The sequence below is a fragment of the Geotrypetes seraphini genome, chromosome 1, assembly GCF_902459505.1.
Source record: "Geotrypetes seraphini chromosome 1, aGeoSer1.1, whole genome shotgun sequence".
Classification (NCBI taxonomy): Eukaryota; Metazoa; Chordata; class Amphibia; order Gymnophiona; family Dermophiidae; genus Geotrypetes; species Geotrypetes seraphini.
This window is the reverse complement of record NC_047084.1, coordinates 299,174,921-299,185,185: the sequence shown is the minus strand read 5'-3', so window position 1 is coordinate 299,185,185 and position 10,265 is coordinate 299,174,921.

The following is a 10,265-nucleotide window of genomic DNA, read 5'->3' as shown; positions in this document are numbered from 1 at the left end:
CTAATGTAACATTCAACAAAGATGAGGATCTATCAAATTTCTTTTTCCTAAAAAGAAATCTGGCAGCTGTAGTTTGGATATGAATTAAAATTTCACCATACTATTTAATGAATTACAAGAATCAAATTGGGGAATAAGAACAGCCTGAGCCACAATTTAAAAATTGTCTTGAGTCAGATATCAAATATTATGTAATTGATGTAGCTTAATGAAAACAAGATATGTATTTGGGCCTCAAAGGTCAAATTGGAATCTAATATAATGCGAAAGACCCTTGGTTGAAAGTCCATTGACAAAATGTTCCCTGTGCCTAATACAATGTTATTCAAAGTTGGGGTCTGGCTTTACCAAATCAACCAAATTTATGCTGGCTTTTACAAAGCTATGGTAGAGGTTTGTACCGTGGGCTGGCAAGGTAAATGATGCGATGCTCATAGAATTCATATGAGTGTCGGAGCATTTACCTCGCTGTCCCATGGTAGAAATCTCTAACATAGCTTTGTAAAAGGAGCTCTTAGTTTTTTGCTAAGATTAAGATGATTCTTTTGAGTTCATTGATCACTATTTCAATCTGCTTCTTTAATTAATCTGCAGTTTAAAAAAACCCCAATCTAAAATTGGAAATAATAGAAAAATGTCATTTGCATAAGAGAGACCTGGTGCAATGGCATAGTAAGAGGGGTGCGGGGGACAGTCTATCCCGGGCGCGGTCTTCCTTGGGGCACTGGCACACCTCCTGCTCTCTGCCCCCCTTTCCACTCCTCCCCCTGCCCCGTGCACGCCCCTTCCCTTCCCCCTGTACTTTTTAAACTTTGGAGTGAGTAGCCATGAACTAGCTGCTCGCGTCAGCTTCGGTGCTCTCTCCGACGTCACTTCCGGCACCCACACCTGCAAAGTGACATCACAGAGCGCCAAAGCCAATGTGAGCAGCAAGTTTGTGTCTGCTTGTGCTGAAGATAAAAAGGTATAGGAAGATGCCTGCACATGTATGTTGTAGGGGGGGGGAAGAGGGCGGGAGAGGGGCGCCATCAATCCGGGCGCTGGTCACCCTCGCTACGCCACTGGCTTGATGTCAGTACATTCCATTTATAGGAATAATTGAACAATGTCTCTTTAATAGAAACAAGATCCAAGTCTTGTAAGGCTTGATTCAGGCCTAACAATGAATTTGCAAGTAACAAAGACCATTCAGGCATATTTTGCAGAAATGCACTTGTTGCACAGATTGAAACCAATGCTTGCATCATTTGATTTTTGAACTGTTGTTCAGGCCATGGTCTTGTCACAGCTTGATTACTGCAATGCTCTATGGGCTAGATTCACAAAGCAAACCGATCGTGGACCGATCGGTTTGCGACCCCTTTACGAGCAAATTTCCCTCCGGCCTCATTCACTTACCTCTCCTGCGATCCACTTTGAATCCGTGCATGTAAACGAGGTGAAACGCATGCAAAGTAGGCAGGGACGCGATTCACAACACAATCAATCCGATCCAACTGGGCTGGCCGATCAACTGATGAAGCGACTGCTGGGGACCAGTCGAAAACATCTTTCCGACTGGAAGCCCTGCTCTCTGCCCTGCAATCTGCAGGGCTAAAAACAATAAAAAAGTTCTTTCTTTATTGTGCTTCCTTGGCATGGTGGCTTGTAGTAGGTGTGCCCTAGTTCAGAAGGGTGCCAAGCTAGTCTGCTAAATCACCCTAGAACTGCTGCTGCTGCAAAAGCACAGCCTGTTCAACAAAAGTATAAAAAACAGAAAACAAAAAAACAGCCTCAGCTGAGATGGGCATGTGTAGACTATCTACAGATGGTCTGCGAATGCGGGCGGATCGCACAACAGCGATCCATGCACGCAGATGGGGGCGTTCCTCCGATCGTCCCCATCTGCATATTTGTCTTTACTGAATTTGCCGGACCTGCCTGGATCGGGCCCGATTGGGCAGGTTAGTGAATTTGGCCCTATATCTCAGAATAACAAAAGCAAGATTTAGAGCACTGCAGGTTATACAAAACGCAGCAGCGCATGGGTGTGTCTAGATATGATCATATTTCACCATATCTCAAAAAACTCCATTGGCTTCCGGTCGCCTTCAGAGTCCAATATAATGCAGTGATGATTTGTCATCAATTCTTGTATGGCAACATCCCAGAATTGCTTAAAAGTAACATACTCAGCTGTACACTAATGAGATCTCTGCATTCTGAGAGTTTGGCCTTACTGAAGATGTCCGTTAATCCAAGACTTGTTGAGACAGGTAAAAGGACTTTCTGTTGTGCAGGAGTTAAGTTATGGAATTCCTTAGTGGGTCAGATACAAAACTGCTTTGAAAAGGGTAGGTTTAGAAAATTACTAAAGACGCAGCTTTTCGTAGATGCCTTTTTTTTTTTTAGTTCAAGGAGTTTTATTGATTTTATATATAAGATGAAATACAAAGCCAACAATATGGGTGTTCTAAAAAGGAACACAGTATAACAATAGCATTAACAAATGTGAAGTGCATCCACAGTGAATTCTGCATTTATACATTAATATGCTCTGTATTTTACCTCACCCTTTATCATCTGATTTCAGGCACCTCTCCGGTTGTAACATGTCTCATGTTATATACATCACTTTCTCTTATTTTATATTCTATGTGTAGATGCCTTTTTAAAATTATTTCTGCTAAAATTGATGAATTTTCCAAGAGCCCTGCTATTCCTTCTATGGTATGTTCTTGAGGATCATATGTAATTTTTTTAGATGACTATTGTACTTTGTATTTGTTTTTATTTTTTTGTTATTTTAACACTGTGTATGTAAACCATTTAGTTTTAGACGGTTTGTAAATTTTTTAAATAAATAAATAAAATACCTCAACTATCAAGACTTGCAAATCCTGAACGTTGTTACTTAGACTGCTTAGCTTAAAGAACTGTGAAAATGCAAGGGCATCAGAAAATACTGGAAAGGGTGGTAGATGCCTGGAATGCTCTTCCATTGGAGGTGATGAGTACATAAACAGTGACAGAATTCAAAAATGTAGGGAATAAGCCCAGAGGATCCATAAGTAGCAAAACTAAGGAATCAAATTAATAGAGCACTATATTAAAAAACAAAACCTGAATAACATTCACACTTCAAAAAAAGGCTTGGGGTAGGAGTAACCTGCGCAAGATGAAAGTTACAACCCTAAAAACAAAGGAGGAGGGTAACTGCACAAAGGGACAGGTACAACCCTAAAAATAAAGAAGTAACCTGTATCATGCGCAGGTACAGTCTTAACTTCCTTACTAGGCAGACTAGATGAGCAATTTCGGTCTTTATCTGCCATCATACAGAAAAACATATAGGGCCCCTTTTACAAAGCCACGGTAACAAGTTCTGGTGTGGCCAATGCAACAAAGTGCTTTCAATTTCTATGGGCTTTTTTGCACTTGCAGCATCAGGACTCGCAACTGCGGCTTTGTAAAAGGAGCTCAAGGTGAATATGTCAAAATGAAATCTCACTGGTGCACAGCAGGGGGCGCACACATTCTATACCCGATTTGTTACCAGCCTAGCTCCTAACCACAACAAATTTAACATAATTTATTTAACCCTACAAATTCAACAGAAGTTAGGATGATTGACTAATACTATGAATTCATTCCAGACACACCCTCACCAACAATTCTGTAAGTTCAGTAGCAAGCCCTGCACTAATTCTACAGCACAGCTTTGTCACTTCGCACATGTTTTCCATACAAATCCTAGCACAGAAAATACATTTTTATGTTTAAACAATTTTTATTGATGACAATAGAACAGCATAACAAGAATATCAAACAACGCCAGCCAAATGTAAGCAAATACCATGGAAGCAACAGCGACAATGCAGGTCATCAACAATTTTTGGCAACCAGAATAACATAGATAAACCCCCCTCTCCCCTGCCCCCACTCCGAATATAGTTAGGCAATACAACCCTGAGCACATACAGAAGGATAACAATACAACCAAAAAGCAAAAGGCAAAAACCCTGCCCTCCAACCTATCAGAGATACCCCACTTCAAAGTTTCAAGTTTTTATTGGCATTTGATGAATCGCTTATTCGATTTACTAAGCGATGAACAAAATTATTTTTAAAAAAAGGGTAAATTACATAAAGATAAACCAAATAACAAAATTTTTTAATATAATACAAACATGAATAGTGAGGGAAGGAGGAAAAGTTACAATTTGTATCTTAGAAGAAATAGACAAGGAAGGAAAAAACAAGAGGGAATGGGGAGATAGAAACTTAAGGACATTTAAATTTGTGATAAATTTAAATGTTAAAAGCATCTTTAAAAATATAAGATTTTAAGGATTTTTTAAAAATGTAAGATCCTTTTCGTTTTTAATGTATTGTGGCAAAGAGTTCCACCATTGAGGGCCCATTACGGAGAACATGTCTGATCTTCTCGTGCCTACTATTTTCAAGAAAGGGACAGATAAGAGATTTTGGTGTGATGACCGAAGTGGAAGTAAAGTGTTATGGGGTATTAACATTCTGGCTATAAATTGGGGTTCATTAAAAGTTAAAGTTTTAAATATAAGCAGCATGACCTTAAAGGAGATGCGATGACTGATTGGAAGCCAATGGGCATCGATCATCAATGGCATAACATGGTCATATTTCTTGGCGTTGTATATTAACTTGATCGCTGTGTTTTGTATGATCTGCAATCTTCTTTTTTCTTTTTGGGAGATATTGAGTAAAAGTGCATTACAATAATCTATTTTTGCTATAATCAAAGCGTGAATCAGTATTTTAATTGATTTGGGGCTAAGAAATTTGGCGATCGATCGGATCAAACATAACTTATAAAAACAAGTTTTAACTATGTAAGAAATATGTTCATGGTAAAGTAATTTATCGTCAATTATAACCCCAAGAATTTTTACAGTGGAAACTAAGTTTAAGGGGGTATTATTAAGGACAAATGGGGTTTTCAAGTCTATGTCCTTTTTCCAAGTGAAGAGCATTGTTTTGTTCTTTTTTATGTTTAATGCCAATTTGTTTGAATTAAGCCAGTTTTGAATTATTTCTAGTTTTTTCATTGTTATTTTCTGGATCTAATGGGTGAATAAGTTGAATGTCATCAGCGTAAGAGAAAGAAGTGAAACCAATTGACTGACAGATACTAAGTAGTGGAGAGAGAAAGATATTGAACAGGAGAGGGGACAAAATGGAACCTTGTGGAATTCCGAAAGAAGAAGAGTAGGGTTCAGAATGTTCATTGTTGAACCTGACTAGTGAGGTACGATTGGCGAGGTACGATGTAAACCAGGTAAGTACATGGTCGTTTATACCTATCGATTCTAACCGGTTAAGGAGTAGGTCATGGTCTATTGTATCGAAAGCTGCGGAAATGTCTAATGAGAATAGAGCAACAGATTTATGGTGTTCTAAGAAATAATGGATATTAGTTGTTAATCCTACCATAGAATATTCCGTATTGTGGAATTTTCGAAAGCCTGCTTGCTTAGGGTGTAAAGCGTTAGTGCTTTCAATGAAATCGGAAATCTGGTTAAATATCAATTTTTCTGTTAATTTTGCCAAAAATGGTAAATTGGCAATTGGGCGATAATTCGATAGTTCATTTATACTAATTTTATGGTCATTGAGTATCGGAGTAATAATGGCGGTTTTCCATAGGGAAGGGACAGTAGCAGTGAGTAAACTCTTTAGGATAAGTGAATGAATGAATGAAAGGTCCAATACAGGTAAAAAAATTTTTTATGTAGAATGGGGGAATGATTTTAGAACGGGAACCTTTTAAGTTGATTTGTTGGAAGAGAGCTTCTATATCTTTGAGGGAGGAGATTTTGAAATTGGAGCATTTTGCTATAAGAATAAATTTGGTTTGATTAATGTTTATGAGATTACTGGCTGAGTTAGAAAGGAATGAACTTCGAATGTTATTGATTTTTTGATTGAATGCGTCTGCTAATTCCTGTGCTTTTAAGGAGGACTTCTGGGTAGTATTGCTTTTTTTATTTTTTGGATCAATGGATTTTAGAATATTATATAGAAAAAGAAGCTAAACCACAAGCATAAACCAAACCCCTCCCTACCTCGCCCTCCCTGCCAACCCCACAAAATGCCCCACAAAACAATACCAAACCACTGAACCAGATCAAACATATCCCATCCCCCTTCCAGCCCAAGTCACCCCCCCAAACAACCCACAAACCAAAGACCAACCACCCTCATACGAAAAGCGTTATGTGGAATCTCCAGAAGGGAGAAAAAGAAGAGAGAAAATAAATAAATAAAATAAAAAATGATAGACCTGATAATGTAAAGGAACAGTACAGAAACCCACGCAAACTGAGATTCAGATATAACAGACAGGCAGAGCTAGGGAAGGCAATGTCAACTTCAGAGGCAAGAAAACCCCCAAAAGATCAAGATGCTGAAACCATGGAATCCCCCAACCGATTTAAAATTTGACTCCTAATTCTCAGGTGTAAAGTATGAATTATGGCCCCCAGATGGACAGAAACTGCCCCTGCCTCTTAAAAGTAAAAGTGAGCTCTTGAAGTTCCAGCAATAAGAGAGCATGGAGTTTATTCCTCTAATGCCAAAAGGAGGGACCACTCGTCTGTGTCCATTTTTGAAGAATGCACTTTTTCCCCACTATGCAGGCTTTCATTAGCCACAGACGAGGACCCCTCCCATAAATACCCAAAACGGACCCCGCATGTAAAGAAAGAGCTTGATTCAGCACCCGTCCTAAATATCGCGTCACCCTTCTCCAACAGGAAGAAATAGGACCATAAGTCCAAAGTGCAAGCAGCAAAGAATTCGGACCCAAAGAACATTTTAAACATTGAGCCGAGGCCATAAAACCCATGTGATAAAGCCGATTTTGAGATATGTAAGCTCATAAATTATTCTGTATTGACATTCCCTCAACTCCACCGAGGAAACATAATAAGGAATAGCTCGTATCCAGGACAAAAGATCTGTGGGTAAAATCAAATACTCCGATTCAGCACTCCAACGAGCTGCCAAATCAGAAGGGTCCTTAGAAGGAAGAGCCAAAGAAAGCTGCCTATGAAAATAAGAAATCGACGGCGAGAAGTCCGAAGGAACCTCGAGCAACGTAGTAACTAGTCAGGACAACTCAAAGGATAAGGAAGCCTCCGGGAGGGAATGCACATAATGCTGAAGCTGGAAGTAAGCAAAACAGTCTTCCCACGGTACCACTGGGACCCAAAGCAAGTCCATGCTGCATAAATGACCCTCTGCAGTAAGAACGTTGCAAAAGAATTAAACCCTGAGATCTCCACCTCCCAATAATAGGATTATCCAAACCTGGCCAAAAGTTCCCATTCCCCCCCAAAGGAAGCAAAAAACTACTAAAAGGAGAAAAATTATTCCAACGAGCCAAGGTCAACCACAACCCTCTCAATAAGCGAACCAGTGGGCTCAACCGTAAGTAAAAGAATTCTAGGAATGATAAAGAAGGGGATCACGAATAGATCGGAGAAGGTTATCATGCTGCTGTACTGGGCCATGGTGCGCCCTCACCTGGAGTACTGCATCCAGCACTGGTCGCCGTACATGAAGAAAGGACATGGTACTACTCGAAAGGGTCCAGATAAGAGCAACTAAAATGGTAAAGGGGCTGGAGGAGTTGCTGTACAGTGAAAGATTAGAGAAACTGTGCCTTGTCTCCCTCGAACAGAGGAGATTGAGAGGGGACATGATTGAAACATTCAAGGTACTGAAGGGAATAGACTTAGTAGATAAGGACAGGTTGTTCACCCTCTCCAAGGTAGGGAAAACGAGAGGGCACTCTCTGAAATTTAAAGGGGATAGATTCTGTACGAACATGAGAAAGTTCTTCTTCACCTAGAGAGTGGTAGAAAACTGGAACGCTCTCCCGGAGTCTGTCATAGGGGAAAACACCCTCCAGAGATTCAAGACAAAGTTAGACAAGTTCCTGCTGAACCAGAACATACACAGGTAGGGCTAGTCTCAGTTACGGTGCTGGTCTTTGACCAGAGGGCAACTGCGTGAGCAGACTGCTGGGCATGATGGACCACTGGTCTGACCCAGCAGCGGCAATTCTTATGTTATGTTCTTAAACTGGGAGATCTTTTGTGCGTGCCTGTAAAAGATAAAGAAAATGAAAAGGGGCACAGTAAGCCCGCTCCATAGATAAAGTCCTCCGTCTCCCCTAGCCAGTCACCCAAATGTCTTATCAGGCAGGCCATATTGTACACCCGAATGTCTGGTACCCCCATATCCCCTCTCCGCCATCCGCCCACCATCAAGGAAAACTTCATCCCCCCCTGCCTACTCTCCCCCCAGCAAAAACTCCAGATCAAAGCATGTAACTGGGCCACATCTTTAGACAATAAATACAATGGGAAAGATTGCAAAAAATATAACCAAATAGGAAAAAGTATCATTTTAAATAACCCTATTCTCCCCGACAAAAGGCAAAGCCACCCATTGGTGCAAACGCTGTTTTGTGATGTGAAATAAATACTTCACATTGAGGCTGTACAGATCTAGCAGGTCTGGGCCAGAAGAATACCCAAATATTTGAAAGAACCCTCTGCAGCACTTAACTGATGCATCTGTGGAAGACTCAAACCTGGCTCCTGGCTGCCTCCATAAGTAAATATTCAGATTTAAGAAGATTCAATTTAAATCCGGAGAAAGCACCATATTCCGCCATTGCGTCCAACAAAGCCGGTAAAGAGCGATCAGGAGTGGTAACATGAGCCAAGATATCATCCGCAAACACCGACAATTTAAAAATGTCAGAACACAACCGCACCCCCGCAATATCCAGACGACTCAAGACATTCCGAAGCAAAGGGTCCAACACTAAAACAAAAAGAAGCGGAGAAAGCGGGCAACCCTGTCTAGTATCTCTCCGAATTGCAAACAGATCCAAAATCCCTCCATTCACACAAATCCGCGCCTGGGGATTACAGTATAATGACAGGATACCCGACAAGAACCCCCCCGGAAAGCCATAAGCATGCAATACCGCAAACATAAACTCCCAGTTAACCCGATTGAAGGCCTTCTCGGCATCGAAACTGATTAACATGAAAGGAATGGAGGTTCTTTTCACCTGCTCTAATGAAAGAAGTATTTGATGCACATTCCGGACCACCTTCTGACCCTTCACAAATCCCACCTGGGGAGGGGCAAGAATCCGGGGCAAAACTATAGCCATTCTATTGGCCAGTATCTTGGCAAACAGCTTTGCTTCAAAGTTAAGTAGCGAGATAGGCTTATAAGAATCAACGGACTGAGGATCTTTCCCCGGTTTCAACAATACTACTATGAGAAACTCTCCCAACGACGTAGGCAAGGCCTCCGCATTCAAACACACATTAAACATAGCCGTGAGGCTACCCACTATATATTATAAAATTCTGCCCCAAAGCCATCTGTGCCCGGTGACTTTCCCAAACGATTACCTTGGATATGAAAATAAATCTCATTATCAGAAATAGGGGCAAACAGCAATTGCTTCTGCTTGTCCTCCAAACTGGGGAATTCTATACCGGAAAGATACATATCCGCCAGTAAGCTGTGAGTGTCCGGAGAATAGAGATGAGAGTAAAAATGACGAAAAGCAGCCAAAATATCCTGGTCTGACTGAATGAAATCCCTTTGAGCATTCCGAAGCTGAAGCACGTGCCATGGACCCTGCTCCTTAGCTACCAAGCGGTTTATTAGCATGTTTGTACAATTGAAAGTTATAGTAGGTCCTAGATTTTTTTCACTTGGGCATAGAGCAATTGGTTCATAGTGATCTGTGAATGAAGCCAAGCCTCTCTAGTAGAGGCCGTGGGATGTTGACCATACTGCCTCCTCCCACCTCTTGATCTCTGCCAGGGCTGCCCTTCTATGGTGAGCAGTATAAGAAATTATCTCCCCCGTAGGACTGCCTTAGCCGTGTCCCAGAAAAGAACAGGATGAGAAGCATGCTCCTGATTAAGCATGGCAAATTCTTTCCATTTTGCTCAAAGATGATCATGAAAACGTGTGTCAAAATATAGAGCCCTAGGGAACCGCCAAGGAGATCGGACCCCTGAGGATCACCCAAATAAGTGCATGGTCCAACACACATATCAGGCCAATTTCCGTTGCACCCACCCTGGAAGATAGAGGAAGAGAGCAACAAATAGTCAATCCTGGACTGTGTTCCATGCGATTGGGAGACATGGGTAAAATCCCGGTCCAAGGGGTGCAGAAACCTTCAAGCGTCTATCAAATCC